We start from the raw sequence: 23,407 nt of genomic DNA on the forward strand, positions 1-23,407 counted from the left end.
ATCTATCATGGTACAGCTACTTGGATAACGGACATACATCTATCATGGTACAGCTACGTGGATAACAGACAGGCATCTATCATGGTACAGCTACGTGGATAACAGACATGCATCTATCATGGTACAGCTACATGGATAACAGACAGGCATCTATCATGGTACAGCTACTTGGATAACAGACAGACATCTATCATGGTACAGCTACATGGATTACAGACAGGCATCTACCATGGTACAGCTACTTGGATAACAGACATACATCTATCATGGTACAGCTACGTGGATAACAGACAGACATCTATCATGGTACAGCTACATGGATAACAGACAGGCATCTATCATGGTACAGCTACTTGGATAACAGACATACATCTATCATGGTACAGCTACATGGATAACAGACAGGCATCTATTGTAGTACAGCTACGTGGATAACAGACATACATCTATCATGGTACAGCTATGTGGATAACAGACAGGCATCTATTGTAGTACAGCTACATGGATAACAGACAGACATCTATCATGGTACAGCTACATGGATAACAGACAGGCATCTATCATGGTACAGCTACTTGGATAACAGACATGCATCTATCATGGTACAGCTACGTGGATAACAGACAGACATCTATCCTGGTACAGCTACGTGGATAACAGACAGACATCTATCATGGTACAGCTACGTGGATTACAGACAGGCATCTATCATGGTACAGCTACGTGGATAACAGACAGGCATCTATCATGGTACAGCTACGTGGATAACAGACAGACATCTATCATGGTACAGCTACGTGGATAACAGACAGACATCTATCATGGTACAGCTACGTGGATAACAGACAGACATCTATCATGGTACAGCTACGTGGATAACAGACATACATCTATCATGGTACAGCTACTTGGATAACAGACATACATCTATCATGGTACAGCTACGTGGATAACAGACATACATCTATCATGGTACAGCTACTTGGATAACGGACATACATCTATCATGGTACAGCTACGTGGATAACAGACAGGCATCTATCATGGTACAGCGACGTGGATAACAGACATGCATCTATCATGGTACAGCTACATGGATAACAGACAGACATCTATCATGGTACAGCTACGTGGATAACAGACATACATCTATCATGGTACAGCTACGTGGATAACAGACATACATCTATCATGGTACAGCTACATGGATAACAGACAGACATCTATCATGGTACAGCTACGTGGATAACAGACATACATCTATCATGGTACAGCTATGTGGATAACGGACAGGCATTGATTCTGGTACTACTGGTATCTCAAAATAGTGGCTAAGATAGTGGTAACTGTCTCAAATAGAAGTCATCATGGTAATTGGTGAATATTGAATATAACTAGCTATAATTCCAATGGTTTGGCTGACAATGGGAAATGAATAGCATTATTTACAGTACATGGTTAACGGACAAAAATGTGCTTTTCTTTAAAAAACAAGGACATTTCCAAGTGACCCAAACTTTTGAATGGTAGTGTACATGCTGTATGTCAGCGTTCTAGGTGAATGGATAAGGCAGAGTAAGAATCTGAGCTTTACTCAATATCAAAAATGTTCCAACAAGGATAAACATAAATAGCCAAAGGACATAAATTAAACCACTTGACCGTGACAATCATGCACCAAACAAAAGGGGAAGCCAGAGGGTTAAATAAGGAACACGGATTATGGAATGGAAACCAGGTGTGTACAATGAAGACAAAACAAAACGAACATGAAACATGGATCGATGGTGACTAGAAATTCGGTGACGTCGACCGCCGAAAGCCCCCCCCGAACAAGGAGAGGGACCGACTTCGGCGGAAGTCGTGACAATATATATCATTTGTATGTCCAGAAATGGATGGAGCAATTACAGATTGCCCCTTCAGTCTATCAAAAGGGTACAAGTTTGAGCATTTGTCCATTTTTTTATCAGCATGAATTAGATTGAGCAATAAAAGCCCCACTTTTATTCGATAGGCTTGGATCCGCACTGTGCTATAACCTATGCAAGCACATTTTTCACTGGCTGTCCACTGGTTTCAAAAACAATGATTGATAGGCAGCTTAAACATCTTGAATTCAACCATTATTGGGTTCAAATACATATTTAGATTTGTGAACAGCCATCCACAACAACCACAGTCTGTAAGGTTCAAAGAGCTAAATGCTATCTAGATATAAATATTAAGTGATATCTGTATCGCCGTAGACTACACCACTACTGTCATCCTTACCTCTAGGTGTTTATTCAAGTTGGATCATCTTTGCATGCCGACCATTGTAAGACATACTGTAGCTTGGACTGTAGCCTACAAAAGTCTATTCCTGCTCTTTTCCCACGGTCCATCGAACACATTTGGTGTGTCAACATAGTTGTCTGTGACTTGTGGTCAGACTCACTCAGGTGGAACAAACTTAAACTTGCACCTTTTTCACTGCTGATTTGAATGTCATTGAGAAAACAGAGAAGTGTCAAATATTTTTTCTGAATTTAACCCTTGTGTTGTCGGTGAAAACTGACCCTCCACTATGTTTAACAGCGGAGGAAACCCCTAAATTAGATTTTTCAACTTGAAATTTGATGACTTTTCCTAAATCATTTACACACCACAAAAACCACAAAGACACACACACACACACAATTTCAGACAAAATAAACATTTATTGAAAGCATTGTTTACTAATGGGGGGCTATAAAGGTGTTGCAGATTAAAGTCCCCCCAGTTCTCTCTTTGCTGAAGCCATGAGTGCAGGCTTCAGTGCCCAACAGGTCGTAGATCTGATTTTTTCAGATGTCCATGAGGAACAAGAGAACAAGAATATAGAAGAGGAGGAGGTATCTGATGAAGAAGATGGGGAAGAATACAACCCAGAGCCCGATGCATCATCTTTTGATGAAGAAATGCACCAAAATGAAATTGAGACTTTTTTTGTCAAAGAACAGCAGCAGTTTTTTACGGGCTCCCAACCAATTGTGTTATTATGTGGGGATTTCGCATTATTTGTTACTTATTTTGTACATAATGTTTCTGCCACCGTATTTTACGGCAGAAAAGAGGTTCTGGATATCAGGACAGAGATCACTCACCTCAGATTACACAAAGAGGTTCTAGATATCAGGACAGAGATCACTCACCTCGGATTACACAAAGAGGTTCTAGATATCAGGACAGAGATCACTCACCTCAGATTACACAAAGAGGTTCTAGATATCAGGACAGAGATCACTCACCTCAGATTACACAAAGAGGTTCTGGATATCAGGACAGAGATCACTCACCTCAGATTACACAAAGAGGTTCTAGATATCAGGACAGAGATCACTCACCTCGGATTACACAAAGAGGTTCTAGATATCAGGACAGAGATCACTCACCTCAGATGGGACTAAGAGGTTCTAGATATCAGGACAGAGGTCACTCACCTCGGATTACACAAAGAGGTTCTAGATATCAGGACAGAGATCACTCACCTCAGATTACACAAAGAGGTTATAGATATCAGGACAGAGATCACTCACCTCGGATTACGCAAAGAGGTTATAGATATCAGGACAGAGATCACTCACCTCAGATTACACAAAGAGGTTCTAGATTTCAGGACAGAGATCACTCACCTCGGATTACACAAAGAGGTTCTAGATGTCAGGACAGAGATCACTCACCTCGGATTAGACTAAGAGCTTCTGGATATCAGGACAGAGATCACTCACCTCGGATTAGACTAAGAGCTTCTAGATATCAGGACAGAGATCACTCACCTCGGATTAGACTAAGAGCTTCTAGATATCAGATCAGCGATCACTCACCACAGATTAGACTAAGAGCTTCTAGATATCAGATCAGCGATCACTCACCTCAGATTAGACTAAGAGCTTCTAGATATCAGATCAGCGATCACTCACCTCAGATTAGACTAAGAGTTTCTAGATATCACATCAGCGATCACTCGCCTCAGATGAGACTAAGAGTTTATAGATATCAGGACAGAGATCACTCACCTCGGATTAGACCTAGGGCTTCTAGATATCAGGACAGCGATCACTCACCTCGGATTAGACTAAGAGCTTCTGGATATCAGGACAGAGATCACTCACCTCAGATTACACAAAGAGGTTCTAGATATCAGGACAGAGATCACTCACCTCAGATTACACAAAGAGGTTCTAGATATCAGGACAGAGTTCACTCACCTCGGATTAGACAAAGAGCTTTTGGATATCAGGACAGAGATCACTCACCTCGGATTAGACAAAGAGCTTTTGGATATCAGGACAGAGATCACTCACCTCGGATTAGACTAAGAGCTTCTGGATATCAGGACAGAGTTCACTCACCTCGGATTAGACAAAGAGGTTATAGATATCAGGACAGAGATCACTCACCTCGGATTAGACAAAGAGGTTCTAGATATCAGGACAGAGATCACTCACCTCAGATTACACAAAGAGGTTCTAGATATCAGGACAGAGTTCAATCACCTCGGATTAGACAAAGAGCTTTTGGATATCAGGACCAAGATCACTCACCTCGGATTAGACTAAGAGCTTCTGGATATCAGGACAAAGATCACTCACCTCGGATTAGACTAAGAGCTTCTAGATATCAGGACAGAGATCACTCACCTCGGTTTAGACAAAGAGCTTCTGGATATCAGGACAGAGTTCACTCACCTCGGATTAGACAAAGAGGTTCTAGATATCAGGACAGAGATCACTCACCTCAGATTACACAAAGAGGTTCTAGATATCAGGACAGAGTTCAATCACCTCGGATTAGACAAAGAGCTTCTGGATATCAGGACAGAGATCACTCACCTCGGATTGCACAAAGACTTTTTCAACAACAAGCAAGACTCACATGATATTCTCCAAACACCAGGCAGGGCCGTCATCCCAGTTAATCGCAAGAGGAAGCGACGCAGGTACAGAGGACAAAGAGCCAGATGTCTGGTCAGCACCCGGTGAAAGCGAGTAGGAAAGCTGCCGATACCGTCAATATTTCTCGCCAACACGGAATCATTGGACAATAAATTAGACGAGTTACGATCACGAATATCCTCCCCCAACGGGACATCAAAAACTGTAATATCCAATGTTTCACGTAATCGTGGCTGAATGACGACACGGATATTCAGCTAGCGGGATATACGCTGCACCGGCAGGATAGAACAGCACACTCCGGTAGGACGAGTTGGGGGTCTGTGCATATTTGTAAACAACAGCTGGTGCACAAAATCTAAGGAAGTCTCCAGATTTTGCTCGCCTGACGTAGAGTATATTGTGATAAATTGCAGGCCACACTACTTGCCTAGAGAGTTCTCAGTTATACTTTATGTGGCTGTTTATTTACCACCACAAATAGTTGCTGGCACTAAGACCGCACTCAGTCAGCTGTATAAGGAAATAAGCAAACAGGAAACCACTCACCCAGAGGCGGCGCTCCTAGTGGCCGGAGACTTTAATGCAGGGAAACTTAAATCAGTTCTACCAACTCTCTATCAACATGTTAAATGTGCAACCAGAGGGAAACAAATTCTAGGTCACCTGTACTCCACACACAGAGATGTGTACAAAGCTCTCCCTCGCCCTCCATTTGTTAAATCTGACCTCAACTCGATCCTCCTGATTCCTGCTTACAAGCAACAATTAAAGCAGGAAGCACCAGTGACTGGGTCTATAAAAAAGTGGTCAGATGAAGCAGATGCTAAACTACAGGACTGTTTTGCTAGCACAGACTGGAACATGTTCCGGGATTCTTCCTATGACATTGAGGAGTACACCACATCAGTCACTGGCTTTATCAATAAGTGCATCGAGGACGTCGTCCCCACAGGGACTGTACGTACAGTATATCACAAAAGTGAGTACACCCCTCACATTTTTGTAAATATTTGAGTATATCTTTTCATGTGACAACACTGAAGAAATTACACTTTGCTACAATGTAAAGTAGTGAGTGTACAGCTTGTATAACAGTGTACATTTTCTGTCCCCTCAGAATAACTCAACACACAGCCATTAATGTCTAAACCGCTGGCAACAAAAGTGAGTACACCCCTAAGTGAAAATGTCCAAATTGGGCCCAAAGTGTCAATATTTTGTGTGGCCACCATCATTTTCCAGCACTGCCTTAACCTCTTACACTTATGGTGGCGCTATTTCATTTTTGGAAGAAAAACGTTCCCGTTTTAAACAAGATATTTTGTCACAAAAAGATGCTCGACTATGCATATAATTGCTACTGTTCGAAAGAAAACACTCTGACGTGTCCAGAAATACAAATATCTTCTCTGTGCGTGCCCTTTAACGTGAGCTTCAGGCAAAACCAAGATGACTTGGCATCCAGGAAATGACAAGGATTTTTGAGGCTCTGTCTTTCATGATCTCCTTATATGGCTGTGAACGCAAGAGGAATGAGTCTGCCCTTTCTGTCGTTTCCCCAAGGTGTCTGCAGCATTGTGACGTATTTGTAGGCAGATTGTTGGAAGATTGACCATAAGAGACCACATTTACCACGTGTCCGCCCGGTGTCCTGCGCCGAAATTGGTGCGCAAAAGTCACCTGCCAGTATTTTTCCATGGGGCACAGAGAGAGAAGCAAGCTTCCACGAACTGCATGTCAATGAAGAGATATGTGAAAAAACACCTTGAGGATTGATTCCAAACAACGTTTGCCATGTTTCGGTCGATATTATGTAGTTAATCCGGAAAAAGTTTCACGTTGTAGGTGACTGCATTTTCGGTTCGTTTCGGTAGCCAGGCGCAATGTAGAAAACGGAACGATTTCTCCTACACACAGATGCTTTCAGGAAACACTGCGCATTTGGTATGTGGCTGGGAGTCTCCTCATTGAAAACATCAGAAGCTCTTCAAAGGTAAATGATTTTATTTATTTGGTTATCTGGCTTTTGTGAAAATGTTGCGTGCTACATGCTACACAAAATGCTATGCTAGCTTTGCATACTCTTACACAAATTAGTCAATTTCTATGGTTCAAAAGCATATTTTGAAAATCTGAGATGACAGTGTTGTTAAGAAAAGGCTAAGCTTGAGAGCAAACGCATTATTTTAATTTTATTTGCGATTTTCAGAAATCGTTAACGTTGCGTTATGCTAATGAGCCTGAGGCTTAGTCACAATCCCGGATCCGGGATGGGGAGTTTCAAGAGGTTTAACCCTCTGTGTGATCACACTCTCCATAGCCAACGTGAGTAAGACCTTTAAACAGGTCAACATACACAAGGCTGCAGGGCCAGATGGATTACCAGGACAGGTGCTCCGGGCATGTGCTGACCAACTGGCAGGTGTCTTCACTGACATTTTCAACATGTCCCTGATTGAGTCTGTAATAGTAACATGTTTCAAGCAGATCACCATAGTCCCTGTGCCCAAGAACACAAAGGCAACCTGCCTAAATGACTACAGACCCGTATAACTCACGTCCATAGCCATGAAGTGCTTTGAAAGGCTGGTAATGGCTCACATCACAGAGAAGCTGACCAGTGGAGGCCTGGAGAAGAACCAGGGGGTGCGAGTTGTGCTTGATGTGACAGATGGACCGAGGGGGCACAATGTCACGTGAACATTTCTTCACCTCTTATGAACTCAGCCAGCAGCTCCTGAAGAGGAAGATCACCATGGTTGGCACAGTTAGAAAGAACAAGCCTGAGCTCCCCTTGCACTCCTCGCAACAAGGGGGAGAGAGGACTTCTCATCGAAGTTTGCCTTCAACCCCACCACCACTCTAGTTTATTACCTCCCAAAGAGGATAAAGAATGTGGTCCTCCTGAGCACACTGCACAAAATGGCTGAGATCAGTGATCGTGAGGACAGGAAGTCAGCCATCATCCTGGGCTATAACCACAACAAAGGAGGCGTGGACAACCTGGACAAGGTGATTGGAACTTACTGATACAGGAGGATGACTGCCTGCTGACCCCTGGTCTTCTTCCTTTAACATTGATGCGTCCTCATACAATGCCTTTGTGATATGGAACAAGATCAACAGTACCTGGATGTCTGATAAGAAGAACAAGAGAATGGTGTTCCTGGATCAGCTGGGAAAAGCACTTGTAACCCCACACATTCAAAGAGGGGAGTGTCTGCCCAGCACAGCAGCCTCTGCAGAGCTTGTGAAAGCTGTTCTGGGGACTGAATCTTGTCCCGATCCACTTGAGGCTGCAGCTGGGGCAGGCAAGAGGAGGAACAAATACTATGTGCTGCACATGTGAGAAATACATCTGCAAAGTCCATTCACACACACTTGCATACTGTTCTACATGTGCTAATTAGAGTTGATGGATTTATGTTCTTCACGTTTTTGTTTTGTATCTATTCTCTTATTTTATTCGTATTTATTGTTGTTGTTTATACACCTTGTGGGTGGGGGCAATTGTTCAAAAAAATGTGAGAAGACTAGTATTTTGTGGTTGAATTCCTCAGTATTGTACAGTATGTAAGAATATATCACTATGTTGCCAAAAAAGTTCCAAACTGTTATTGTTTCCCTTCAATAAAATGCATTAAAAACTACTTTCTGCACATTTCTGCTACTTTCTTAGGCTATACAAGTGCTATCTCTTGCTAAAAAATGTATGTTTTCACCTATGCAGTACCATTAGCAATAATAATAATAATAATAAACATCTACTTTAGTAAGGAAAACAATGATGACGTGTTTTGTAATAAAAATGAGTGGTGTCCACTGATTAAAACAAGTCTTTCTGCATGGTGAAGAGGGAAAACACAGATATTCACAACGTTTGTGATGAATGACAGGTTGTTTCTTCATGCAAAATAGATTTGGGGTTTAAAATTAAATTAAGCTGCTTTATTTAAGGGGTTTAGTGAAGGTGGGTAATTTTTGACCCTTAAGAGAATGCAGAATGGTAGAACTTCACAAGGGTTAAAAGTAATCATCTAGTTTTTCAAAAGTATCTGTAATCTGACCAGAAGCACTGAATAATCTAGACACAAAACAAAAGGAGTTTGAGGTATTTATTCATCTAAAAAACTAGGATGGAGAATGGCAAAATATTCAATACAGAAACGCAACCAAAAATAACCCACACATTTTTTTTTACAAACGATGGAGAAATCCTTCTCACCAAAATATATTTTGAATGAGGAAGTAAAATATTTTAAACAACTATTCTCCAGTCAGTAAGTATCCTGCAACCTTACATGACGATGAGCTTTGCGACATCCGTCTCCCCAGAAAACATGTTAAACGATCTGTGACCCAAAAACAATCTTGTGAAGATCTAATTGCACATGACAAACTATGGTTGGCAATTGATTCCTTTCAGATGGGGAAAACCCCTGGTCTCGATGGCTTCCAATAGAGATACATCAAACGTTTTATGAACTACTGAAAGATCCATTACTATCATGTTTTAATTACTCATCTAAAAATGGCAAACTGTCGGAAACCCAAAAAGAGGGATTGATATCTCTGCTATTGAAGCAGGCGCCAAGGGGGCAATACAAATACCCAGTCTAAAAGAATAGGATTCCCCTCACCCTTCAATGTTGCGATGCAAAATGTAAACAATGTCCTACCTGACATGATTTATCACAATCAGACGGGATTCTTAAAAGGAAGGCATATTGGAGACATTAGACAATTACTAGAAATAATGTAAAACTATGAGAATGCAGGGACACCAGAGTTTGAGAAATCCTATGATAAAGTACGTCTAGAATCTATTTATAGGAGCCTGGATGTTTTTTTTTTACTTTGGAGAATCTCTCATAAGGTGGGTAAAAGTCACGTACAACAATCCTTTATGTAAAATAACAAATAACAGAAACTTCTCTGAGAACTTTAAATTGTCAAGAGGCTGCCTTCTGGTCACCATACCTATTAATTATGGCCATTGAACCGTTAGCTTCAAAAATCCAATGATAACTTTAAGGGGCAAAACATATATCGATTAGTAGAGACAATAATATCAATGTACGCAGATTATTCACATTTTCTCTTGAGTCCTTAATCTTCAAACTTGAAGGGCCTCATTGAGGACTTGAATCATTTCTCCAGTTTCTCTGGACTAAAACCAACTGTGATAAGTGTACTATATTACGGATTGGGTTTGTAAAAGATACAAACTTTAAATTGCCATGTAGTCTCCGGATTAAATGGGTGGATGGTGAGGTCGATGTGCTTGGTGTACATATCCCAGAGAAGTCAAGCGATCTTGCAACTATTAACTTTGACAGACAACTTAGCAAAATAGATAGAATCTTGAAAACGTGGAGAGGGAAACACCTATCCATTTATGGGAAGATTACCCTGATTAATTATCTAGTTATACCGCAGTTCAAATATTTATTCACGGCTCTACCAACTCCAGGAGAATCCTTTTTAAAATCACTAGAGAAAATAATATTTTACTTTATTTGGAATGGCAAACAAGATAAAGTTAAATCAGCATATTTATATAACAAACATGAATTTGGAAGGTAGAAACGATTAAATATTAAGGCATTAAACCTCTCACTTAAATAATCTATTATTCCAAAATTGGATTTAAATCCAAACTGGTTTTCTAGCAAACTCCAAGAGGGTCCCATCCTATGTTTACAGTGCATTCGGAAAGTATTCAGACCCCTTTGACTTTTTCCACATTTTGTTGCGTTATGGCCTTATTCTAAAATATATTAAATTGTTTTTAAACATTTTTTTAAAACACTTTTGCTGATTTATATAAAAAAATGAAATAACACATTTACATAAATATTCAGACTCTTTACTCAGTATTTTGTTGAAGCACCTTTGGCAGCGGTTACAGTCTTGAGTCTTCTTGGGTATGACCCTACGAGATTGGCACACCTGTATTTGGGGAGTTTCTCCCATTCTTCTCTGCAGATCCTCTCAACCTCTGTTAGGTACGGCGGAGAGCATCGTTGCAACGCTATTTTCAGGTCTCTCCAGAGATGTTCGTTGGGTTCAAATCCGGGCTTTGTGGGACATGTGGGACCTGGCCACTCATGGACATTCAGAGACTTGTCCCGAAGCCACTCCTGTGTTGTCTTGGCTGTGTGCTAGGGTCGTTGTCCTATTACCTCAGTCTGAGGTCCTGAGTGCTCTGGAGGAGGTTTTCATCAAGGATCTCTCAATACTTTGCTCCATTCATCTTTCCCTCAATCCTGACTAGTCTCCCAGTCCACTGAAAAATATCCCCACAGCATGATGCTGCCACCACCATGATGGTGCCTGGTTTCCTCCAGACGTGACGCTTGGCATTCAGGACAAAGAGTTCAGTGTAGGTTTCATCAGACCAGAGAATCTTGATTCTCATGGTCTGAGAGCCTTTAGATGACATTTGGCAAACTCCAAGCAGGCTGTCATGTGCCTTTTATTGAGGAGAGGCTTCCAGCTGGCCACTCTAACATAAAGGCCTGAATGGTGGAGTGCTGCAGAGATGGTTGTCCTTCTGGAAGGTTATCCCATCTCCACAGAGGAGCTCTGGAGCTCTGGAGCGCTGTCAGATTGACCATCAGGTTCTTGGTCACCTCCCTGACCAAGGCCCTTCTCCCCCGATTGCTCAGTTTGGCTTGGCGGCCAGCTCTAGGAAGAGTCTTGGTGGTTACAAACATCTTCCATTTAAGAATGATGGAGACCACTGTGCTCTTGGGGACCTTCAATGCTGCAGACATTTTTTGGTACCCTTCCCCAGATCTGTACCTCGACACAATCCTGTCTCGTCACAATCCTGTCCTAGGTTTTGCTCTGTCATGCACTGTCACCCTCGGGACCTTAGACATGTGTTTGCCTTTTCAAATCATGTCCAATCAATTGAAGTTAGCACAGGTGGACTCCAATCAAGTTTTAGAAACATCTCAAGGATGATCAATGGAAACAGGATGCACCAGAGCTCAATTCGAGTCTCATAGCAAAGGGTCTGAATACTTATGTAAATAAAGTATTTCAGTTTTTTATGTAATTTGCTAAAATGATAAAAAACTGTTTTCACTTTGTAATTATGAGGTATTGTGTGTAGATTAATGAGGAAAATGTTTTATTTAATCAATTTTAGAATACGGCTGTAACATAACTAAATGTGGAAAAAGTCAAAGAGTCTGAATACCTTCCAAATGCAGTGTAAGAGTGGGCTCTTTGCCTTTTTGCAGATTTAAACCTGATTTAAAGTCATACAGACTTTCAAATTACGGCAGATGTAATATTACAGAAAATAATATGACCAATGTCCTGATAAAGAAAAAAATATTTTCTTGGAAAAAATGTACAAGAAGTGTATTGGATTTTTGAAGGAAATTGTAAATAAGGATGGTAAAATTGTATCACACAAGCAACTAACAACAGTGTATGGAGATGTATGCTCAATACAAAATTATAACCAACTCATTGCGCCTATCCCACAAAATTAGAAGAGACAACTACTTAAAAAATAAATTAAAGAATTTGTCTTTCTGCCACCCATTAAAAATCACAAATGGCTTAAAACAATTCGTATAAATCGTATCAGTTTCACGTCAAGTCTAAAGGTTAGATTGCAATGTCGTATCAAATCAAATCAAATCACATTTATTTATATAGCCCTTCGTACATCAGCTGATATCTCAAAGTGCTGTACAGAAACCCAGCCTAAAACCCCAAACAGCAAGCAATGCAGGTGTAGAAGCACGGTGGCTAGGAAAAACTCCCTAGAAAGGCCAAAACCTAGGAAGAAACCTAGAGAGGAACCAGGCTATGTGGGGTGGCCAGTCCTCTTCTGGCTGTGCCGGGTGGAGATTATAACAGAACATGGCCAAGATGTTCAAATGTTCATAAATGACCAGCATGGTCGAATAATAATAAGGCAGAACAGTTGAAACTGGAGCAGCAGCACGGCCAGGTGGACTGGGGACAGCAAGGAGTCATCATGTCAGGTAGTCCTGGGGCATGGTCCTAGGGCTCAGGTCCTTCGAGAGAGAGAAAGAAAGAGAGAAGGAGAGAATTAGAGAACGCACACTTAGATTCACACAGGACACCAAATAGGACAGGAGAAGTACTCCAGATATAACAAACTGACTCTAGCCCCCCGACACTGCAGCATAAATACTGGAGGCTGAGACAGGAGGTGTCAGGAGACACTGTGGCCCCATCCGAGGACACCCCCAGACAGGGCCAAACAGGAAGGATATAACCCCACCCACTTTACCAAAGCACAGCCCCCACACCACTAGCGGGATATCTTCAACCACCAACTTACCATCCTGAGACAAGGCTGAGTGTAGCCCACAAAGATCTCCGCCACGGCACAAGAGATGAGTCTTCAGTAAAGACTTAAAGGTTGAGACCGAGTTTGCGTCTCTGACATGGGTAGGCAGACCGTTCCATAAAAATTGAGCTCTATAGGAGAAAGCCCTGCCTCCAGCTGTTTGCTTAGAAATTCTAGGGACAGTTAGTATAAAATGAAAGTTTAGTTGGGAACAGGTCTTTGATGCCCCATTCCTTGGCACCGGGTCTATGAACTGGGTCTATGAACTGACGTAATCGGGTCTATGAACTGACATATAAAACAACAATTGACACATCAATTCGTTAATTTCAATTTAACATATTATATAAAATACTTGCTACAAAAATAATGCTCAATTAAAAGGGGCATTGAACAGTCAGCCTTGTGCAGACTGCCACGAGGAAAGAGAATCAAAAGAACATAGTTTCTGGTACTTTCCATCGGTGGCTCGCTTTTGGAGTCAGGACCAAGGAATGGTTATGTCATAATATCACAGTTCAGATGGACCTGCAAACTGCATTTTTAGCGGGATCTGAAAAACTACGATCAGTCTATGGGTAATATTGTTACACTGGTGGGTAATGTAACGGCTTTCTTCTATTGAAGGAGGAGCGGACCAAAATGCAGCGTGGTATCTTTGAGACATGTTTATTGAAGAACGAAAAAACACGAACAATACAAAAAACAACAAACGGAAACGTGAAAACCTAAACAGTCCTATCTGGTGAAGACACAGAGACAGGAACAATCACCCACGAAAACACTCACAGAATATGGCTGCCTAAATATGGTTCCCAATCAGAGACAACGATAATCACCTGACTGATTGAGAACCGACTCAAGCAGCCATAGACTATACTATATGCCCCACAAAAACCCCAAGACAAAAACACACCACAATAACCCATGTCACACCCTGGCCTGACCAAATAAATGAAGATAAATATAATATATTTCGACCAGGGCGTGACAGAACCCCCCCCTAAGGTGCGGACTCCCGGACGCACAACAAAACAATAGGGAGGGTCCGGGTGGGCGTCTGTCCATGGTGGCGGCTCCGGCTCCGGCGCGGGACCCCACTCTATTAATGTCTTAGTCCCCCTTCCTCGCGTCCTAGGATAGTCCACCCTTGCCGCCGACCATGGCCTAGTAGTCCTCACCCGGAACCCCACTGGACTGAGGGTCAGCTCGGGACTGAGGGTCAGCTCGGGACTGAGGGGCAGCTCGGGACTGAGGGGCAGCGTGGGACAGAGGGGCAGCTTGGGACAGAGGGGCAGCTCGGGACAGAGGCAGCTCGGGACTGAGAGGAAGCCCAGCACTGAGAGGAAGCCCAGCACTGAGAGGAAGCCCAGCACTGAGAGGAAGCCCAGCCAGGTAGTTGGATCCGGCAGATCCTGGATGGTTGACGGTTCTGGCAGATCCTGGCTGACTGGCAGATCTGGAAGACTCTGGTTGACTGGCAGATCTGGAAGAATCTGGTTGACTGGTAGATCTGGAAGAGTCTGGCTGACTGGCAGATCTGGAAGAGTCTGGCTGACTGGAAGATCTGGAAGAGTCTGGCTGACTGGCGGATCTGGAAGAGTCTGGCTGACTGGCGGATCTGGAAGAGTCTGGCAGACTGGCAGATCTAGGAGAGTCTGGCTGACTGGCGGATCTGGCTATTCCATGCTGACTGGCGGCTCCATGCAGACTGGCAGCTCCTTGCAGACTGACAGCTCCTTGCAGACTGACAGCTCCTTGCAGACTGGCAGCTCCTTGCAGACTGGCAGCTCCTTGCAGACAGGCAGCTCCATGTAGACTGGCATCTCCGGCTGCTCCATGCAGACTGACAGCTCCATGCAGACTGGCATCTCCGGCTGCTCCATGCAGACTGACAGCTCCGGCTGTTCCATGAAGACTGACAGCTCTGGCTGCTCCATGTAGACTGACAGCCCTGGCTGCTCCATGTAGACTGACAGCTCTGGCTGCTCCATGTAGACTGACTGCTCTGGCTGCTCCATGTAGACTGACAGCTCTGGCTGCTCCATGTAGACTGACAGCTCTGGCTGCTCCATGTAGACTGACAGCTCTGGCTGCTCCATGCAGACTGACAGCTCGGGCTGCGCTAAACAGGCGGGAGACTCCAGCAGCGCTGTAGAGGAGGAAGGCTCTGGCTGTGCTAAACAGGCGGGAGACTCCAGCAGCGCAGGAGAGGAGGAAGGCTCTGGCTGCGCTAAACAGGCGGGAGACTCCAGCAGCGCAGGAGAGGAGAAAAGCTCCGACAGCGCTGAACAGGCGGGAGACTCCGGCAGCGCGGGAGAGGAGAGGCGCACTGTAGGCCTGATGCGTGGTGCTGGCACTGGTGGTACTGGGCCGAGGACACGCACAGGAAGCCTGGTGCGAGGAGCTGCCACCGGAGGAATGGTGTGTGGAGGTGGCACTGGATAGACCGGACCGTGCAGGCGCACTGGAGCTCTTGAGCACCGAGCCTGCCCAACTTTACCTGGCTCGATGCCCACTCTAGCCCGGCCAATACGAGGAGCTGGTATGTACCGCACCGGGCTATGCACCCGCACTGGAGACACCGTGCGCTCCACAGCATAACACGGTGCCTGCCCGGTCTCTTTAGCCCCCCGGTAAGCACAGGAAGTTTGCGCAGGTCTCCTACCTGGCGTAGCCATACTCCCTGTGAGCCACCCCCAAGAAATTTTTTGGGGCTGACTCTCGGGCTTCCAACCGCGTCGCCGTGCTGCCTCTTCATACCAGCGCCTCTCCGCTTTCGCTGCCTCCAGTTCTTCTTTGGGACGGCGATATTCTCCAGGCTGAACCCAGGGTCCTTTACCGTCCAGTTTGTCCTCCCATGTCCATTCCTTCTCTCGCTGCACCTTGGGGCGGCTACACTCCCCTGGTTTAGCCCAGGGTCCTCTCCCGTCCAGGATTTCCTCCCAAGTCCAGAAAGTTTTGTCAACCTGCTCCTGCTGCGGCTGTTGCCTGTTACCACGCCGCTTGGTCCTGTTGTGGTGGGTGATTCTGTAACGGCTTTCTTCTCTTGAAGGAGGAGCGGACCGAAATGCAGCGTGGTATCTTTGAGACATGTTTATTGAAGAATGAAAAAACACGAACAATACAAAAAACAACAAACAGAAACGTGAAAACCTAAACAGTCCTATCTGGTGAAGACACAGAGACAGGAACAATCACCCACGAAAACACTCACAGAATATGGCTGCCTAAATATGGTTCCCAATCAGAGACAACGATAATCACCTGACTCTGATTGAGAACCGCCTCAAGCAGCCATAGACTATACTATACGCCCCACAAAAACCCCAAGACAAAAACACACCACAATAACCCATGTCACACCCTGGCCTGACCAAATAAATGAAGATAAATATAATATATTTCGACCAGGGCGTGACAGGTAAAGTATTTACAGTGGGGCAAAAAAGTATTTAGTCAGCCACCAATTGTGCAAGTTCTCCCACTTAAAGAGAGAGGCCTGTAATTTTCATCATAGGAACACTTCAACTATGACAGACAAAATTAGAAAAAAATAATCCAGAAAATCACATTGTAGGATTTTTAATGGATTAATTTGCAAATTATGGTGGAAAATAAGTATTTGGGCAATAACAAAAGTTTATCTCAATACTTTGTTATATACCCTTTGTGTCAGGACCCGGTTTCGAACCTGGGTCGCCGGAGTGAGAAACAGTCACTTAACCAACTGAGCCACGAATAGACAGCAGAACCCAGAAGATGAGGCAGACACAGCAGTACTTAAGACGGTGTATTTAATAAAGAAAAAATCCTAAAATACAAAAAATGGCAAATCCAAAAGGTGGTAGGAAAAACACAAAAAGACCTCAAAAGAAAATCACCAAAAATAAACAAAAACAAAAAACAGAATACCACAAGAACTTCACCCGGAATCGACAAGAGCACACAGAACACTAGGGCAGGGTGCTAACATACAAACACAGAGCACAGAACTGAGGGAAACAAAGGGTTTAAATACAATCAGGGGAAACGAGACACAGGTGCAAATAATAATGGGGATCAAGGGAAAAACATAGGGACAAAAAGCACAATGGGGACATCTACTGACCAAAACCCGGAACAACCCTGGCCAAATCCTGACAGAATCCCCCTAGGAACGGCTCCTGACGTTCCTACCAGCTCTCTCAGGGTGGAGGACCCTGAACTGACGAATGAGGTCAGGGTCCAGGATGTCTTTGGCAGGAACCCAGGAGCGCTCCTCAGGACCGTAGCCTTCCCAGTCCACCAGATACTGCCAGGACCGCTGCACCCGGCGGGAATCCAGTATCCGGTGGACGGTATAAGCCGGCTGGCCTCCAATGACACGAGGCGGAGGGGGAGGTCTGTCTGCCGGGACAAGGGGAGAAAAACAATGAAACATGAAATGTGGGATTAATCTTAAGGGATCTGGGTAAGTGTAGGCGATAAGAAACTGGGTTAACTCTCCTGGCAACCTTGAAGGGACCGATGTATTTTTGGGACAGCTTGCGAGACTCCACCCGTAGAGGTAAGTCTCTTGTGGAGAGCCAGACTCTCTGGCCGGGGCGCAGGGTAGGCCCGGGACGGCGACGTCTGTTGGCTTGTTGTTGATACCTCTGTGAGGAACGCATCAGATTAAGACGGGTCTTCCTCCACATAAGCCGACAGCGTCTGACGAACTTCAAGGCTGAAGGCACTCTGACTTCTGCCTCCTGGTCCGGGAACAATGGAGGAGCATAGCCAAACTGACACTCGTGCGGGGACATACCAGTGGAGGAGGAGCGCAAGGTGTTGTGCGCGTATTCGGCCCAAACAATAAAGGATGACCATGTGGACGGGTTGTCACGAGTCATACATCGGAGGGTGGTTTCCAGCTCTTGATTCATCCTCTCTGTTTGGCCGTTGGACTCCGGATGGTACCCTGAAGATAGACTGGCAGAAGCTCCCATGAGTTGGCAGAAGGCCTTCCAAAACCTTGAGGCGAACTGGGGACCTCTGTCAGAAACCACATCTTGAGGAATGCCGAAGACTCGGAACACATGATTAATTACCAACTCAGCCGTTTCCTTGGCAGAAGGTAACTTAGTCAGAGGGACGAACCTGGCCGCCTTTGAAAACCTGTCGATTATGACTAGGATAGTAGTATTGCCATGGGATGGAGGAAGTCCAGTAATAAAGTCCAATGAGATATGGGACCAGGGTCTGTGGGGAACAGGTAAAGGGTGAAGGAGTCCTTGAGGGCGGAGGTGAGAATATTTGCCCTGGCAGCACACGGGGCAGGCATTGACGAAAGTGGCAACGTCTTCTCTTATGGTAGGCCACCAGAACTTACGCTGGATGAACTCCAAGGTGCGACCTACGCCCGGATGACAGGTGAGGCGAGAGGAGTGCCCCCACAGAAGGACCTGAGTCCTCACTGCCTTGGGGACAAACAACCGATTGGCAGGGCCTCCTTTAGGGTCCGGTTCGCTAGCTTGAGCACGTCTCACGGTATCCTCAACTTGCCACGAGATCGGAGCCACAATCTTAGCAGCAGGAAGGACAGGCATGTCCGTGTCATCTCGAATGGCAGGAGCGTAGACTCGGGACAGGGCATCCGGTTTGAGATTCTTCGACCCGGGCCGATAGGTGAGGATAAACTGGAATCGATTGAAGAAAAGAGACCATCTAGCTTGTCTAGAGTTCAATCGCTTCGCCTGCTGGATATACTCCAGATTTTTGTGGTCCGTAAGCACTTGAAACGGGTGAGAAGCCCCCTCGAGCCAGTGTCTCCATTCCTTCAATGCCATCTTAACCGCTAGGAGTTCACGATCCCCACATCGTAGTTCCTCTCAGTCGGGGTAAGCCGGTGTGAGAAGAAAGCGCACGGATGAAGCTTCTTGTCTTCACCCCTCTGAGACAGGACAGCTCCAACACCAACCTCTGATGCGTCTACCTCCACCACAAATGGTTCATCCGTAGTCGGTAGTATCAGGATGGGAGCAGAGAGGACGCGCTGCTTGAGTCCTTGGAAGGCCGTCTCAGCTTCTCTTCCCCACACAAACCTTGCATTGCCACCTTTGGTTAAAGCTGAGAGAGGAGCTGCCACCAAACTGAAGTTCTTGATGAACTTGCGGTAAAAGTTTGTGAAGCCCAGGAAACGCTGAACATCCTTAACGGATTTGGGGGTGGGCCAATCCGCTACCGCCCCTACCTTCCTAGGGTCCATTTGGACTCGACCGGGTTCCACTACAAATCCCAGGAATTGTACTCGGGATGAATGGAATTCACATTTCTCCGGCTTAACGTACAGATGGCTGTCCAGGAGGCGTTTGAGTACTTGTCTGACATGCTTAGTGTGTTCTTGAAGGGAGCTCGAAAAGATGAGGATGTCATCCAAGTAAACGAACACAAATATGTTAAGCATATCCCTAAGCACATCGTTTATGAGCGCTTGGAACACCGCTGGGGCGTTGGTCAGGCCGAAGGGCATCACCAAGTATTCATAGTGACCAGTAGGCGTGTTGAAAGCGGTCTTCCACTCGTCACCAGGTCTGATCCGCACAAGATGGTATGCGTTCCGCAGGTCAAGCTTAGTGAAAACAACTGCTTCCTGGAGCAGCTCGAAGGCTGTGGCCATAAGGGGTAGCGGGTAACGGTTACGGACGGTTATGTCATTGAGTTCCCGGTAGTCGATGCAAGGACGTAATCCACCATCTTTCTTGGCCACAAAGAAAAACCCTGCTCCCGCCGGGGAGGTTGATGGACGCACGAGGCCTGCTTCCAGAGAGTCCTTGATGTAGGTATCCATAGCAGCTCGTTCGGGTGGAGATAGGGAAAAGATCCGACCCCTGGGGGGGCAAGTGCCCGGAAACAGGTCGATGGGGCAATCGTAAGATCTATGGGGTGGTAGCATGGTGGCCCTCTGTTTGCTAAACACCAGTTTGAGGTCATGGTAACACTCGGGAACTCGGGTCAGGTCGATGGATTCTAAAGACTCGGGAGTAGAACTCGGGGAATTCTGGAAAATACAAGTAGCTTGGCACGTAGGACCCCACTGCTTGATAGTGCCCACAGACCAGTCGATGTGAGGGTTATGGCTGTGAAGCCAGGGGTATCCAAGGACGAGAGGGAACTCGGAACAGGAGATCAAATGAAAGTTCATCAATTCCTGGTGTTGTGAAACTGAAAGTCTCAAGGAGGTAGTGACATGAGTGACAAGTCCAGATCCCAAAGGGCTTCCATCCAATGTAGTAACCCTCATGGGGTCACTTAGAGGTTCAGAGGGAACGCCATTCTCCTTCGCCCAGACACCATCCATGAAGTTACCTGCGGCTCCAGAGTCTACCAAGGCTTGAAGGTGAAGCTTGTGGTTGTCCCAGGAGAGGGTGACTGGAATGAGCAGAAGGGAGTTGGACGGATGGGAGGAGGTTATGTTTCCCGTTACAGTTCCCCCGGTCTGTACGGGACAGAGCGTTTCCCTGGAGCCCGGGACACGTGGAACGGAAATGGCCCGGTTTGCCGCAATATAGACAGCGTCGCTCCCTCATCCGGCGGTCTCTCTCAGCCTGGGAGATGCGTCCAATCTGCATGGGTTCCGGTGGAGCCAGCGATGATAAAGGTGGGGACTCGGAGCTGGGACTGATAGGGGCTAGAGGTCTACGGTTGAGTTCTCTCTCTCTCAGACGCTGGTCAATGCGTGAGGCCAACTTGATCAGGGACTCGAGATTGTCCGGTGGTTCCCGAGTGGCCAGTTCATCTTGGATAGTGTCGGAAAGGCCTTTCAGAAAGCACACCGTGAGCGCCTCGTTGTTCCAGCCACTCGCTGCTGCCACCGTGCGGAACTGGATGGCATAGTCCGTCACGCTGCGCCAACCTTGATGGAGAGTCAGGAGCTGTTTGGCTGAGTCAGAACCACTGCTTGGGCCTTGAAACACTCGTTTGAATTCCTCAGCAAAGGCAGAGTAGCTGGCACAGCAGGAACTATGGGCATCCCACACAGCAGTAGCCCAGGCCAGGGCTTTTTCCGACAGCAGCGTAATGATATATGCGATCTTAGACCGGTCAGTGGGAAACGACGAGGGTTGCAGCTCGAAGGAGAGAGAACATTGAGTGAGAAAGCCTTTACAAGCACTTGGATCACCTGAGAACCGTTGGGGAGGTGGAAGACGAGGTTCAGCCAGGGGGTTAACTGCCATGGGTACGTGAACCTGAGGTACTGGGACGGAAACTGTTGCCGGGGTAAGTCGATCAGATATTTGCTTAATGGAAGTCAGCATCTCCGACAGAAGATGAGAATGTCTAGCCATTAAGGCCTCTTGCTGAACCAGGGCGGCTTCGTGGCGTTGGACAGTCTCCTGGTGGTGGGACAGCGTGGCAAAAAGGTCCTGGGAACTGGCTGCCTCTGGGTTCATTTTTGGCTCTGTGTTTCTGTCAGGACCCGGTTTTGAACCTGGGTCGCCGGAGTGAGAAACAGTCACTTAACCAACTGAGCCACGAATAGACAGCAGAACCCAGAAGATGAGGCAGACACAGCAGTACTTAAGACGGTGTATTTAATAAAGAAAAAATCCTAAAATACAAAAAATGGCAAATCCAAAAGGTGGTAGGAAAAACACAAAAAGACCTCAAAAGAAAATCACCAAAAATAAACAAAAACAAAAAACAGAATACCACAAGAACTTCACCCGGAATCGACAAGAGCACACAGAACACTAGGGCAGGGTGCTAACATACAAACACAGAGCACAGAACTGAGGGAAACAAAGGGTTTAAATACAATCAGGGGAAACGAGACACAGGTGCAAATAATAATGGGGATCAAGGGAAAAACATAGGGACAAAAAGCACAATGGGGACATCTACTGACCAAAACCCGGAACAACCCTGGCCAAATCCTGACACTTTGTTGGCAATGCCAGAGGTCAAACGTTTTCTGTAAGTCTTCACAAGGTTTTCACACACTGTTGCTGGTATTTTGGCCCATTCCTCCACGCAGATCTCCTCTAGAGAAGTGATGTTTTGGGGCTGTTGTTGGGCAACACGGACTTTCAACTCCCTCCAAAGATTTTCTATGGGGTTGAGATCTGGAGACAGGCTAGGCCACACCAGGACCTTGAAATGCTTCTTATGAAGCCACTCCTTCGTTGCACGGGCGATGTGTTTGGGATCATTGTCATGCTGAAAGACCCAGCCACGTTTAATCTTCAATACCCTTGCTGATGAAAGGAGGTTTTTACTCAAAATCTCATGATACATGGCCCCATTCATTCTTCCTGGTCCCTTTGCAGAAAAACAGCCGCAAAGCATGATGTTTCCACCCCCATGCTTCACAGTAGGTATGGTGTTCTTTGGATGCAACTCAGCATTCTTTGTCCTCCAAAGACGACGAGTTGAGTTTTTACCAAAAAGTTTTATTTTGGTTTCATCTGACCATATGACATTCTCCCAATCTTCTTCTGGATCATCCAAATGCTCTCTAGCAAACTTCAGACGGGCCTGGACATGTACTGGCTTAAGCAGGGGGACACGTCTGTCACTGCAGGATTTGAGTCCCTGGCGGCCTAGTGTGTTACTGATGGTAGGCTTTGTTACTTTGGTCCCAGCTCTCTGCAGGTCATTCACTAGGTCCCCCCGTGTGGTTCTGGGATTTTTGCTCACAGTTCTTGTGATCATTTTGACCCCATGGGGTGAGATCTTGCATGGAGCCCCAGATTGCGGGAGATTATCAGTGGTCTTGTATGTCTTCCATTTCCTAATAATTGCTCCCACAGTTGATTTCTTCAAACCAAGCTGCTTACCGAATGCAGATTCAGTCTTCCCAGCCTGGTGCAGGTCTACAATTTTGTTTCTGGTGTCCTTTGACAGCTCTTTGGTCTTGGCCATAGTGGAGTTTGGAGTGTGACTGTTTGAGGTTGTGGATAGGTGTCTTTTATACTGATAACAAGTTCAAACATGTGCCATTAATACAGGTAACGAGTGGAGGACAGAGGAGCCTCTTAAAGAAGAAGTTACAGGTCTGTGACAGAAATCTTGCTTGTTTGTAGGTGACCAAATACTTATTTTCCACCATAATTTTCAAATAAATTCATTAAAAATCCTACAATGTGATTTTCTGGATTTCTTTTCTCATTTTGTCTGT

This window comes from Oncorhynchus masou, chromosome 29 (assembly GCF_036934945.1).
Source record: "Oncorhynchus masou masou isolate Uvic2021 chromosome 29, UVic_Omas_1.1, whole genome shotgun sequence".
Classification (NCBI taxonomy): domain Eukaryota; kingdom Metazoa; phylum Chordata; class Actinopteri; order Salmoniformes; family Salmonidae; genus Oncorhynchus; species Oncorhynchus masou.